The sequence below is a fragment of the Schistocerca piceifrons genome, chromosome 3 (assembly GCF_021461385.2).
Source record: "Schistocerca piceifrons isolate TAMUIC-IGC-003096 chromosome 3, iqSchPice1.1, whole genome shotgun sequence".
Lineage (NCBI taxonomy): Eukaryota > Metazoa > Arthropoda > Insecta > Orthoptera > Acrididae > Schistocerca > Schistocerca piceifrons.
In genome coordinates, this window is record NC_060140.1 from 70538525 (window position 1) to 70552269 (window position 13745).

A 13745-nucleotide genomic window follows, 5' to 3' on the forward strand; every position below is an offset into this window, starting at 1 on the left:
GCAGAAAATGGTATCAAATAGCAGAAAATGGTAATGGATGTCCAAGCCATGATGATGATATAAAATGAGATTCATTTTTTTGCAGTATAAAAAGTATGCAAACATAATTTCTGTATTCTTGATTGAAACCTTGTGTTCCACTCTGCAACATATTATTATCTTGTGTGTACTTTTTGTTCCATGGACTCGTAGTGAGGAGATCGTCAAGAATGGGGATCTTGTGAAAACAATTACATACAGTTAATTTTTACATTGAAAAAAGGTATGCTAATGTACCTTCCATATACCTCAAATGAAATAGTTCACATGGATGTGGGAAAGTAAACGAAATCTTTAATGTATTTTATTTAAAAGGTAATACAAACTTCTCACCAAAGCTGTAAATGTTCAGTAAGCTGAGGCGCATATAATAATTCGTAGACTATTGTAGTCATACACATCAAACAGAAAAATCAGTTACAACAATTGTTTATATTGAATAAGTGGATGCCAAACCTAGTGAGGGCATCCAGTCTTGAATTGGTTGCTTCACGTATGTTACAGGTAGTGAGTCATTCTCTTGCAAGCATATTGGACTTTATATCAACAAAAATAATCAGTACTGGAAAATATATTATAAACTCGATAGATAAATAATCTATTCATCAAGCAAGCTTTCAGAGCCATGGCCTCCTCTGTCTGGCATCTGGATGAAGAAAAAGGACTGGTGAGGTTTAGGAATAGAACAATTACAAAGTTGCCCAGAATCCCAGGTCAGAGAGGACTTACCTGACAGGATGAAAGGGAAAGACTGGTTGTTGGGACTGTATTGCACAAGATTTGAAATCTTGAAAGTGTAAATGTGGAAAATAGGGTAATAAAAAAAGACAGAGCTTGCTGACAAAACATTATGCAAGAGTTAATAAGAGGAGGAGGCTAAGTGCATTATACATTGCAGACATGTGAGGTGAGGGAGTCGGCAAAGATAAACAGGTCGGAAAGTAAAAGATAGCAAAGAAAGGAATAGTTACTGATAAGAAATTCGGAGACCAAAGAAATTAACGTGTATTAAGGCTGGGTGTATGGCGAGAACCAAGAATATGTTGTAAAGCCAGAGAAAATGTTGTCAGAGGGGTGAATCCAGTATGACATGTACAGTGAAGTAGGCACTGGGGTCATGACTGTCATGTTGCAGAGCATACTCTGCAATAGGATGTGTGTGTAGTCAGTATACACCTTCTGTCTATGTCCATTTGTCCTAACTCACAACTTGGTGGCAGTCATATCATTGTAAAAAGACAAATATTGTTTACGTAATAGGCAGTATACAGTATGTCGTTTCACATGTGCCTGCCTCTTTCATTGTATATGTTTTGCCATTTACTTGGCTGGTATAGGTGGTGGCAGGAAGGAGCATAGGATAAATCTTACAGGGCAGATGGTCACGGGGTAGGGGCCATAAGTAGGAAAATGGCTGCAGAAGGAGCATAGGATCTGGCCAGGCTATTTTGGAGATTGGGGGAATGACAAAAAGTTATTGTGGGTGTGGTGGACAGAATGGACTGCATTTCAGGGCATGATTTTAGGAAGTCATAACCTTGTTGAAGTGGCTGGTTAATACATTACAGATTAGGATAGTAATGAGTGAGTGACTAGAGGTGTATTCCCTAGTTCTTTTTAGAGGGATAAGCAGTACCAGGATTGGCTGCTGCCGGGAAATCTGCTTTTGAACTAGGATAGTGTGGTTATTACATCCAGTGAAGGCTGAGATGAGAATGGTGGTGGTACTGCAAAGAGTCTGCATCTGAAAAAAATACACTTGCCTTGAATACTAAGGCTGATGGGAAGGAATGTTTGACATGGAGAGTACTGTTGCTTGTTAGTGGGTTTCATGTTAACTGAAGGTATAGCTGACCCTTGGTGAGAATGTCAGCATGAAAGTGGTGAGATTCAGAATAGGACCATGTGAAATTTAATTGGGAGAATATATGTAGAGATTCCAAAATTTTTTTAACAGGCGAGCCTTGCCCAAGTCCATATGGTAAAGATGTCAGCAATGTATCAAAATCAAACCTGGGGTTGAAGGCTGATGGGTCCCCCCTCTAAGTAACCCATGAAAAGGCTGGTAAAGGAAAGAGCCATTCTGGTTCCCGTGACTGTCCCCCCAGTTTGTTTGTATGTCTACGCCTCAAAGGTAAGACATTTGTTCGTAAATATAAAGTTACATGCCACACAAATTGGAGTGGCATACATTAAACCAAAGACTTTTTCATTACAGCTGGACCTTCTCATGAAATTTCAATCATCAACTTTGTCCTCATAATGCGAAAATATTTTGTTGGCACCAACCTACAGAGGAAGAAATGATCATCATCATAAAATGGGGGAAATCGGAGCTCATATGAAAAGATTTCAGTGTTCATTTTTCCCGTGCACTGATCGAGAGTGGAGTGGCAGAGAAGTAACTTGAAAGTGGTTTGATGAACCCTCTGCCAGGCAGTTAATTGTGAATTGCAGAGTAATAATGTAAATATAGATGTTGATTAAGGTGAGCAAGGAGGACATCATAGTTTGGAATCAGATGGATGGTGGTTGAGGTAATGTTCAGCAGCAGACAGATGATGTACGTGAATAAAATTGGTATAGAGAGAGGTGGTATAATGGTGACAATCAAGCTGTGTGGTGAGAGTGGGCTGGGCAAGGATTTAAGATGATCTAGGAAATGATGGGTTTCTTTAATATACGAGGGTAGTCTTGGTACTGTAGGTTGCTGGTGTTGATCAACTAAGGCAAATATACTTTCAGTGAGTGCTTTGAAGCCAGGAACTATGGGACAACCAGAGTGATTGTGTTTGTGGGCTGTAGGAAGAAGGTAAGAGGTGGGAGTGTGTGGCTTTGGTGGGATAGGAAGTTCTGTGGACTGAGGTGTTAATCCTGGTTAGGGGCCCGAGCTTTAAGGACAGATTACAGGTTAGTTTGTATCACAGAGATGGGATCTTAATGGCAGATGCAGTATGTAAAAGTGTCAGAAAGCTGATGTAGACCCTTGCTTATGTACTCCCATCGGCCAAGTTCCACAGTGATAGATCCCTTGTCTAGTAGGAGGATGATGATGGAGTCATCAGTTTTTAGGGAATGAAGAGCCTGGAGTTCTACAGAGGACAGGTTAGGATTGTGTAGGTCCCTACAATATGATCCTAACCTGTCCTCTCAGGTTTTCAAATCTCATCCGGTGTAGTCCCCAACCATCAGTCTTTCCACAGTATTTCCTCAGAGCAACTGTCCGACATCTTTAGGTGGGTACGACTGACAGTATCCACATGCGCGACACCCCATTTCTAGAACGCACATGAAGATTGCGCAGGCGCAGAAATCACACATGCGCAATGATTTGCATCGTATTCAAACGCCCTCTGCCAAAAATCATAGAGTGGCTCTCCTGCGCTGCGCTGTACTGTACTGTGTGTTTACTAACGGTGCGACCAGAAGTTACTCTCTAAAAACTGTACTAGACCAACGTTATGATGGATTTGTTATCGAAAAATCTTAATTTCCGGTCATGATTTAATAGCAGCCAATGCAGGGTTCCAAGCTATGCTCAGTTGAAATCCCACATCCCTGTTGATGAGATTATTGGCTGTACTGATATTTATTGCTTCCTTGATGATACAATCCCAGAAAGATGATGCCAGGGATAAAACTTCTATCTTTTCATAAATCATGTGATGGCCTGTATTGAGACAGTGTTCCACAATTGCCGACTTCTCCTGTTGACGAAGGCGTGTATGACACTGGTGTTCATCACATCATCCTTATATTGTGCGATATGCCTGGCCTATACATGCTGCCCCACATTGACAATGAATCTTGTACACACCACATTTCCTCAGGCCAAGATCATCCTTAGCCGATCCCAACAGGTTTCTCTGTTTTGCATGTGGTTGAAAGACACACTTAATGCCATATCTTCTGAGGACTCTTCCGATTCTTGACGATATGGTACCAAAATACGGCAAAAAGGCCAATGTGATAGGTATCTTCATTCTGCTCAATAGATTGAACTCACTGGGGCCTGAATGTATTACATATCTGTCTCTCAGAATAACCATTCTGTTGGAACACTGTCTTCAAATGTTGTATTTCACTTGGCAGGCTTTCAGGATCAGATTCCACTTGTGCTCTATAAACTAACTTACATTGTGCAGAATAATGGCAGTTTGTGGCCCGCACGTCTGTATGCAATGGCTTGCAGTAGACACTGTGTCCCAAGGTTGCATCTGCTTTTCTTTGTACCAAAACATCATTGTTTGTGAAGTTTATATTTGGATGGAGTGAATTCAGATGCCAAAGAAACGTAGGTAGGGTATCAAGTTCATGTGGTCACACCACAAACGTATCAGCCACATACTGCAGGAAACGAGGGATTGAGAGTGAGAACTTGCTTTTTCCTCAAAGTCCACTGTAAAATAATTGGCCTCAACAGGAGACACAGGGCTTCCCATTATGACACTGTCCACTTGTTCAAAATATTGGTCATGAAATAAGAAGTTTGAATGTGGCACCATCTATCTGCAAATCATTGCGCATGCATGATTTCCACACCTGCGCATTCTAGAAATAAGGCATCGACATGCGGATACGGTCAGTCGTGCTTAGCGATCAGCAAGGTTGAACCACCTGAAGATGTCGGACAGTTGGTCTGAGGAAATATTGTGGAATTTGTGCCATGTCTCCCCAGACGAGATTCTGGGCAGCTTTTCTGTAAATGTACCCATTTACTAAACCTCACCAGACCTTTGCCTTCATCTCTCTTCCTTTCTCTTCAACCCTTTTGCCAGGAGCGGCAGCCACTGGCTTTCAAACTTTTTTGTGTTTTCCCCCTGCCACTGCTTGGTGAGTAGATTTTTTTTTTATCAGTCCAATGATATTATAATGGACATTCATTTTTTCGTAATATAAATAAGTTGGTAATTAGATTTTGCAGTGATATGTAGTATCAGGAATTGCAAATATGGAACTGATGTGGTTATGTTTATTTCTGAATACCTCTTGGTAATGGAATGTCAACTGCCTCTAAAGGTGCAAGAATTAGCAATCAACAGGGTGGCATCAAAGGCAATTGAAACTATAGAATTTAAAATACAAAATGGTTTCCATCCAGTCTTGCAGTCTCCTAATAGATTCCAGTGACCATTTCATTCACAAACAGACAAAGGTCTTAGTCTCCCCTCGTCCTCAGAATAGGTGGCTCCTCCATCAACATGGCATCTGACTGCACCTCCCCTCCTGTATAAATCTACCTAGCCTACCCTTATTTCCTTTCAGAGGATGGAGCTAACAGTTTATTTATGAAAGTAGCTATAAAAAGTATAGTGAGGTATGAGGGAAAAGTGAAGTTTGCATTTTGGCAAAAAAGTCTCTCTCTCGTGCAGTTCCATTCTCTTGCTAGAAGATTATTTTTCTTTTGTCACAGGTTTTGAACCAGGTGGTTTGTGTAGCATTCGGCATTTATATTTTTCATTATGGAATTAATAAGAAAATTTCTAATTTGAAGTAACCTTGGTGTTGATACCACATCAGAAACATTTGAAATGTTGAAGAGGTCATAATGGTGTAGTTTGGCTGTTCCTTATAAATGTGTATGATTAGTCAATTCCACAAGGACCAGCAGTCATTGATGAGGGCACAAGAAGTGAATATCCTTTCACAGGAAAAGTGGACCAAAATGTGAGAGATGAACATATCCCTTGCAGTCCCCCAATGCCCCTTCCCTTCCCGCATAACAAGAAAAGTGATTTAATCAACATTGCTTGCATCTTATTTATATCATTCTGAAATGTTTGTCAATTTCTGCTAACGGACAGCAATGTTTGTGCAGTATGTGCTCTTTGTATTTGGGTATTAGGAGTAACATAACACAAAAAACTTATCAAATTTTGCTGTCACTATATTCAAAATATCCTGGAGAATTAATACAACACTTTTACTTCGCCCCCACACCCATCTCATCCCAAAAGGAGACTACTGACACAGAGTTCATCTGTTTAATCTTAGATATATTTTTTAAAATTTATATATTTCTTACCTAGTCTTCTACAGAAAGAGTTACTGCTATTACACACTTCTTTCCACAGACAGTGTATTTACCATGTCCATGACTCACATTGCACCCATTATTGAACTTCATTTACATAGAATATTCCATAGCATCCGACTCTTTACAGAAAGTGGTGATGTTTATCAGAAAGAAAGGGGCTTTGTTCATCTACAAAACAAAATAATTGTGATTTCTTCATGTATCTTATTAGACATAATCATTCACCCAGATGCTCTATCCAATTAATTTTTTATGATATAATTGAATTATTTTTGCTAGAAATGACAATTCATATACATTTCATTCATTACTCTTTGTTTAGACTCATGCTTCCAACATCTTTTCATTTTTTTTGTGCTTAGAAATTATGCTATTCAATACAGTGTTTCCACTTCGCAAGTAGTGTGCACAACAAGTTCCAGCTGCTTTAGGAAACAACTTGGCATTTCTGTAAACCTGTTAAGAAATGAGTAGCTTACATCAACTACTGTTATCCGTATTTTAGGATATGTACTGTTGAATCATATATTATGACTGTCTTCAGGAAACTTGCACATTCAGCACATGTAGCAGTATGAGTGACTCAAATCTGACTGCTGATAAACCTCAACAGGTATCAGGAGCTATTCTATCTGCAGTGCTTCCCACGTCTGTTAAAGTATGTGTGACAGAATTAATACAAAGAATGCTATGATTGGTATGTTCCCACAGAAGGTTAACTGGGTTACGATCTTGGGACCAGAGAAATACTTGCCAATGGCTGCGAATGGTCTGCAGGTAGTTGAACATATCAATTTCCAGTCAATGATTGGTTCAGTTGGACCAGAGGACTCAGTCAGTTCCATGTAAACACAGCTCACACCAGCTTGCACAGTGCCTTGTTGACAACTTGGGTCCATGGGATCTGTGCCACATCAGCTCTTACCAACTGAAATTGGGACTCATCTGACCAGCAGTTGGTTTTCCAGTCTCCTAGGGTCCAACTGATGCGGTCATGAGCCGAGGAGAATTGGTGCAGGCGATATTGTGCTGTTAGCTGTTGACGACCATGTCTTGGTCGTTAAGTGAAGGTCATCAGCCACTGAGTTGTCCGTTGTAAGAGGCAATACCTGAAATTCAGTATTCTCTGAACACTCTTGACACTGTGGAGGACAGAATATTGAACTCCCTAATGATTTCCAAAATGGAATGTCGCACACATGTACTTCCAACTACTATCCCGAGATCAAATTTTGTTAATTCCCATTGTGTGGCCTTAGTCACATGAATCACCTGAATACAAGTGACAGCTCCACCAATGCTCTATCCTTTTAAACATTGTGTATGTGATACTACCATCATCTGTATATGTGCATGTCACTATCCCTTGACTTTTGTCACCTCATACCTGTGTAATGAAAAAGATGAAATTGAATGAAACTTTCATTACTTACTATTCGGTTGAAAAGTTGTCTAGGATTTTTTATTTCTAAGGTCTTTTTGTTCATTTAACATTCTGTTCAACTGATCTTTTAGATTGACATAAATCTCTCTTTCTTTCACCAAATCCATGACTTTACCTATCTGTAAATTATGTAATATTTGTAGTGATTTATTAATATTAGGTATTTTGTGGTTGGCATCGTAAAGTATGCCGGAAAGGTGGAATAGCTTTGTGACTTCTTGTCATGTGTTCTTTAAATCGGGTGCTAACCTTCCTTCCTGAACTCCTATCATTAATCATTGCATAAAACTGCTACTCATTCCTAAACAATTTATCTCTAAGAAAATGGGGTAGGAATGGTTTCTTGCCCAGCATGTACATTAGCTGATAATTTTCATTAACGCTTTAGAAGACAAGTTTTTTAACAGACTGACCTGAAGAAATCTTTTATTGGTATAGGTATGTAAACGACTTTTAATCCTATTCAGTGACACAACATAAGAAATTCACAATTCAACAAAGGAAGATTAGCATCCGATTTACAGAACACATGACAATGACAACACTTTTGCCTTTGCTGCGCACTTAAAAGATGCCAATCACAAAATACATAATATTAATAAATTACTGCAAATATCACATAATTTATGGAAAGGTCATGGATGTGATGGAAGAAATTGCTAAACAACTTTTGTTCAGTTCTATGACAAAGTATTATAGAACCACAGAATGCACAGTCATCACTATACTCGTTAACAGAAGTGACCTTAATGCAAAAGATCATGCAACTGTACAGTAGGTCATAAAAGTTTTTTCGATTTTCACATTTTTCATTACTCTTTCATTATACAGCTGTAAGTGCATTGCTTTAAAAAATTTTTATGCTAAAATGTAAATTATACACCAGAGTTTTATCTTAATTAAATACATGTTAATAGTTTACGCCCAAATAAAGAATAACAGCCATTGTCAACCATCTGTATATGCTGAATAAATTGCCTTTTTATATACAAAGATCTATGTAACAACTGTTCAAAAGTAATGTGCTCCCATAATAACCAAAAAATAGTTCTAATTTATTTTATGACAATTACATTTGGTCATAATTACAACAGGGGGACAAAGATCCCTATAGCATATGCACTATTAACAAATCTTCCATACAGTAATTTACAATTGTCCTAGTATATCATGGGATATGAATTGTTCGTATTTTTCATTTATAAGTGATACTAATGCATTCAATGTATAATGCTTCTGTTTTAGATGTAAATGGCGTAAGGTTGAAACTGTACAATCATACATCAAAGTAAGAAAATGTCAGCTGAAAGTATCATAAAATCTTTTAATAACTTCATCGCAGCTGCATACCAGTGACAACGAAGGTTAACAATATGTATTCAGTTTGTCCCCATATATATATATATATATATATATATATATATATATATATATATATATATATATATATATATATACACACACACACAAAGATGAGGTGACTTACCGAACGAAAGCGCTGGCAGGTCGATAGACACACAAACAAACACAAACATACACACAAAATTCAAACTGTTGCCTCATCAGGAAAGAGGGAAGGAGAGGGGAAGACGAAAGGAAGTGGGTTTTAAGGGAGAGGGTAAGGAGTCATTCCAATCCCGGGAGCGGAAAGACTTACCTTTGGGGGAAAAAAGGACAGGTATACACTCGCACACACGCACATATCCATCCACACATACAGACACAAGCAGACATATGTCATACTTCATTTTCCTATTTGGATTTTGTTTTTCAAACATTGCCTTTTCTTAGATATTTTTATACATGTTCCAAAATTTTGTGACACCTGTTAAATGCATGCTACCCAAATATTTGGGAAAATCACAACATGATAAAGGGATCATCAGAAATGAATTATCTAAGGTAAATTAAGTAACACGACTACAGTATGTGGTGAAGCTCCCATGCACTGTGATAAAAATCCTCAACATAATTCTATGTCACATCAGACTTTGGCTGTGCTCAGAAAGAATGAAATAACAGATAATATATGGTGTGTGGGTATGATATTTTTGCAAGTGATAGATCAAAACTATGAAAAAATATCCTGTAAACTTCAAAAGTAAATACTGGTTTGTGATATAGGCAACTACACTTGTGTCGGGGAAATGTCAGTATTCAGTGGTGTGGGCTGGTCCCTTTCTGTTGACATTCGTGACTCATTTTGTATTGGTAGAATACGAACTAGTCCTCTTGAGTGGGATGCAGATACAGCACTTACAATTGTCTCTTATGTCAACTGTCCTGAAGATATTGTTTTGAGGTTGTGCAGAATAAGAATAGTGATTCAGTTGCATGTGAACAATGTAAACAGCGAAACAGAGCCATATTATTCCATCCATGGAAAAGCAGACATTTTATTCTGTTACTGCTTAGCTAACGGCACTAATCAACAAGCAAGAATGCTGAATGACATCCTCAGTGCTGCATTCAGTCTGCAAAAATGTTCATCATGCATGGAATCAAGGGGTCCCATGCAATAGTCTGTATGGAGGGTGACCCATATTTAGTCAAAAAAGGCCCATTTCTGACCCTGTTAGAAAAGTGCATACTACTGACTTCAAAACAATTTTCTTCAGAGAGAAAAACATGACTGCACTATATTTTTTACTTTCCTGAAGAGCTGGAGTGCGAAGGGGGTGGGGGTGGGGGAGTGGAGGAGCAGACCACCCTCCCCCCCCCCCCCCCCTTGCCCTCTGGTATGGGCACACTTGTGTGGGATCATTCACAACAAAGGCAAAGGATTGCGGTAGGCCTCACACAGTTGCTTCCTGGACATTGAAGAGTGAGTGTTGTGACAAGTAGGCAGTCCTGGAATGAATGTGCGAGTAACTGGAGTTGAAGAAGAGTTAAACCACACTTTGCTTGTTCAGTTCTGCACAATGTGTTACTTTACATGAATGGAATGAGAAGAACCATGTGATACAATTGAAAGTACCCACAGCTATGCACTTCACAGTGGCTTCCAGAATATGTATGTGGATGTAGTGGCGAATGTTCACAGAGAATTGTTACCCTTATGCAGTGAGTACAGCGAGCCACATTAATCTGTATATAACTGGCTGTACAAGTTCTCTGGTGCATGACACATGCCATTAATTGACTTAGAGTAACTAAAGGGTAACTGTCTATATTATTAAAATGTTATTGTGGAACCTGGTATCAATTGCAGCATAGGAGGTACAAAAATTGATTTTCAATATTTATCGTGATTACTGGCTGAATTTAAAATGCTATCATAATTTATTCTTTAAGAGGTATAATGTTATGTTAAAAGTTTAATACAATAAGACAAACATTATAGATAGAAATTGCCTCTGTTTTGAGGCAGTGTAAGAGGATGCTGTGCAAATACAGGGACTCCATTCATCCAGTCTTTGAGAATGAGAACACTTAAAGACTTCCAATGAAGTTCAAACCTTTATAAAACAACCTCACAAAATAGTGAAAGGGAAAAAAGTTCATTGCTTATTTCATTTTTGTTGTCCGTGCATTCAGACTTCAGCTGCAGGCTTGATTTTTAATTCATTGCTTCTTTAATACTACCTCTATTCCCAACATACATTGCAGACAGTATCTACATATATTGCTTAGTGTATCTGCAAAATTATATCATTGTTTGACACACAGTTCAGGAGATGCATGAAAAACTAGTTTTTGCTTAATATGGTGCACAAATTACCCAGTTCAGAGTCATCCAATGTTTTATTATGAGAGTACTTAAGAGACTTCCAACAAACCGTAAACATAATTTCAATCCTTTGCTAAGCTTTTTCTTGCTTACATGCTTAAAGGCAAATATTTAACATATTAACTCATTTGTGAAGTACTCAGACACTTGTAGCTGTTTTATACATGGGAGTTCGGGATTTATTGGTAGACGCTACAGCAGGTCATTTAGTTGTTTACACGCAATGACACACTTCTAAAAGTCGGAAATATAACATGATCACAGTCTCTTTATATTGAAGGGACAACATAAAATACACAGAATGTTTGTGGTATTATAGCATGCCAGTTACTGCCAAAATGAGGGTAAATTGTATTGTAATCCAAACTGTCACTGTTGATGAATTTTTGGTTCACTATTATTTAGCCCAAAACAAAACCAAACCAGAGTCACCTCTGAAGGGGAAAAAGTTCTTAGTCAACAGATGGCGTCACATTTGTGGTCTTGTACTACATTCTAACAAGAAAACCGTAACCCCTACTATAAGATCTTAAAAAAAACTTCATAGCTCCATCCACTGGAAGTGAAAATAACATGACACCAAATGAGTGTTTCTATTGCTCATCACATTGCATGCTGTCCTGCTGTTAACTAGACAAATGAGGTGCTTTAAATTTTTAAATACGAAAAATGTTCAAACATCATCAATACAATATTGTCCTTTCACAAAGCGATTGCCATCTGTTCGGTCTTTTTAATCATTGCTTCTTGGACAAACATTTTTCCAGTGACACAGCTGTATAAAGAGAAACCTGACTGATTATCATGCCAGTCCAAAGAGTTTTATGCTGCTTGTTTTCAGGACATGATTAACTAGACAGATTCTTAAAATACAGGAAAAGTAATTTGAAAGATACATTTCTCAACAGGTGACTCTGGTTTGGTTTGGTTTTGTTTTAGGCTAAATAATAGTGAACCCAAAATTCTGTATCCATTTGTATCTCAGTACTTTCATTTTTGTACTTGCTATGTTACTTCAGTATATTTCAACCACTTAAAAACAAAATTTGATGAACACATCTTTTTCTGAACATTTTTGTCTTATTTGAGCTGCTGATTACAAAAGTGGAACTACCATGTGTGAACAATGTGGTGCTGCTTAGCACAATGCCTTAAATGCAGTGTGAGCTTATCTCCATGCCCAGTGTATTTGCAAATTCAGCCACTACTGTTACTGGAAAACTATCTGTGAAAAACAGATGCTCTCGCTACAGGAGACACTTGTCTTATTAAAGATTTTGTATTGCAAAAATTAAGTGATGCTGAGAAAGATCTCCACAAATATGAAATATAATACTTTCTGTCAAATCTAACTGAATATTCCTATCTTGCTTGCATTTTTGTTTTAATTTAAACTAAATGAACTGTCGTCACTTATTTTCTTGCACTGTATTATATCAACCAATGAATATTTCTTGATTCCTTCTTGTATACTTTAAATATGATTTCAATTTTACTTGAACCATTTTCATTTGAAGATGTTTTTGTATTTATTTGAAATACTGAAAATAAATTATTAGCAAATATATGAAAACTTGATATTTAAACATCTCAGTCTTATTAAAATGAAGCAGTGATGAAAAAAGTTATCTTCGGTTACCTTAAATTTTCTTGTACAGGACATAAGAGCTATACAATAATGAGCTACATATGGTGTTCTTCAGCAACCTAACGGGTACTGAATACACTGGTTACTCAAGTTTCGCACTCCATGTAAATGTTCTGGCATTTGCTTTTTTAAGTTATAAGGGTACCTTTCGCAGTATCCTTATCCTGTGGTTGGTTAGGTTCTTCTTGGCATGCAGATATGACAACAAACTTATGTTCATCATCATCTTCGCCATCATCAGCAGCCTGTTCAATCACTTATCTTGTGGCCTCTTTGAGTCAGCGTGCATCTCAAATCTCTGTTACATGAATTTAAATTCTGAAATGTTACTGTGGATAACTTCTGCCATTTAATTTGGATGCACCAAATCAACACAAAATAAAAATTCAAACAGCTATCTAAAATGAATTGATTTCCTAGTTGCATTTGCACAGTGGCACAAAGTAAGGCAGCAATACATTGTTCAGCCTTCCTGTCCTCAAATTACAACTGTTTAGTGGTCTTTAAGGGGGACTGTAATATACTGAAACTGTACAGAACACCAGTAGTGCATAAAATGCAATAATATACCTATGGGTTAAGCAGGAGATAAAATCCATGTTATTCAGTTAGTTTACTATGATGTTGGTGAGATGTACACTGGTGGTTCCAAGCCAGAGCAAAGATGACTGCAAAGACAATGAACAGCTTGATGTTGTCGAGTTAAGATTATGTACAATTCTATGAAATACACTAATTGTTATGGCTAGAAAAAGGATGACACTCACTCGTTACTATATGCAGTTATTTTGTACAAGTGCCATCTGACCTCAAGACAGGAATCACACTACTCCCATTCATGTGTAGC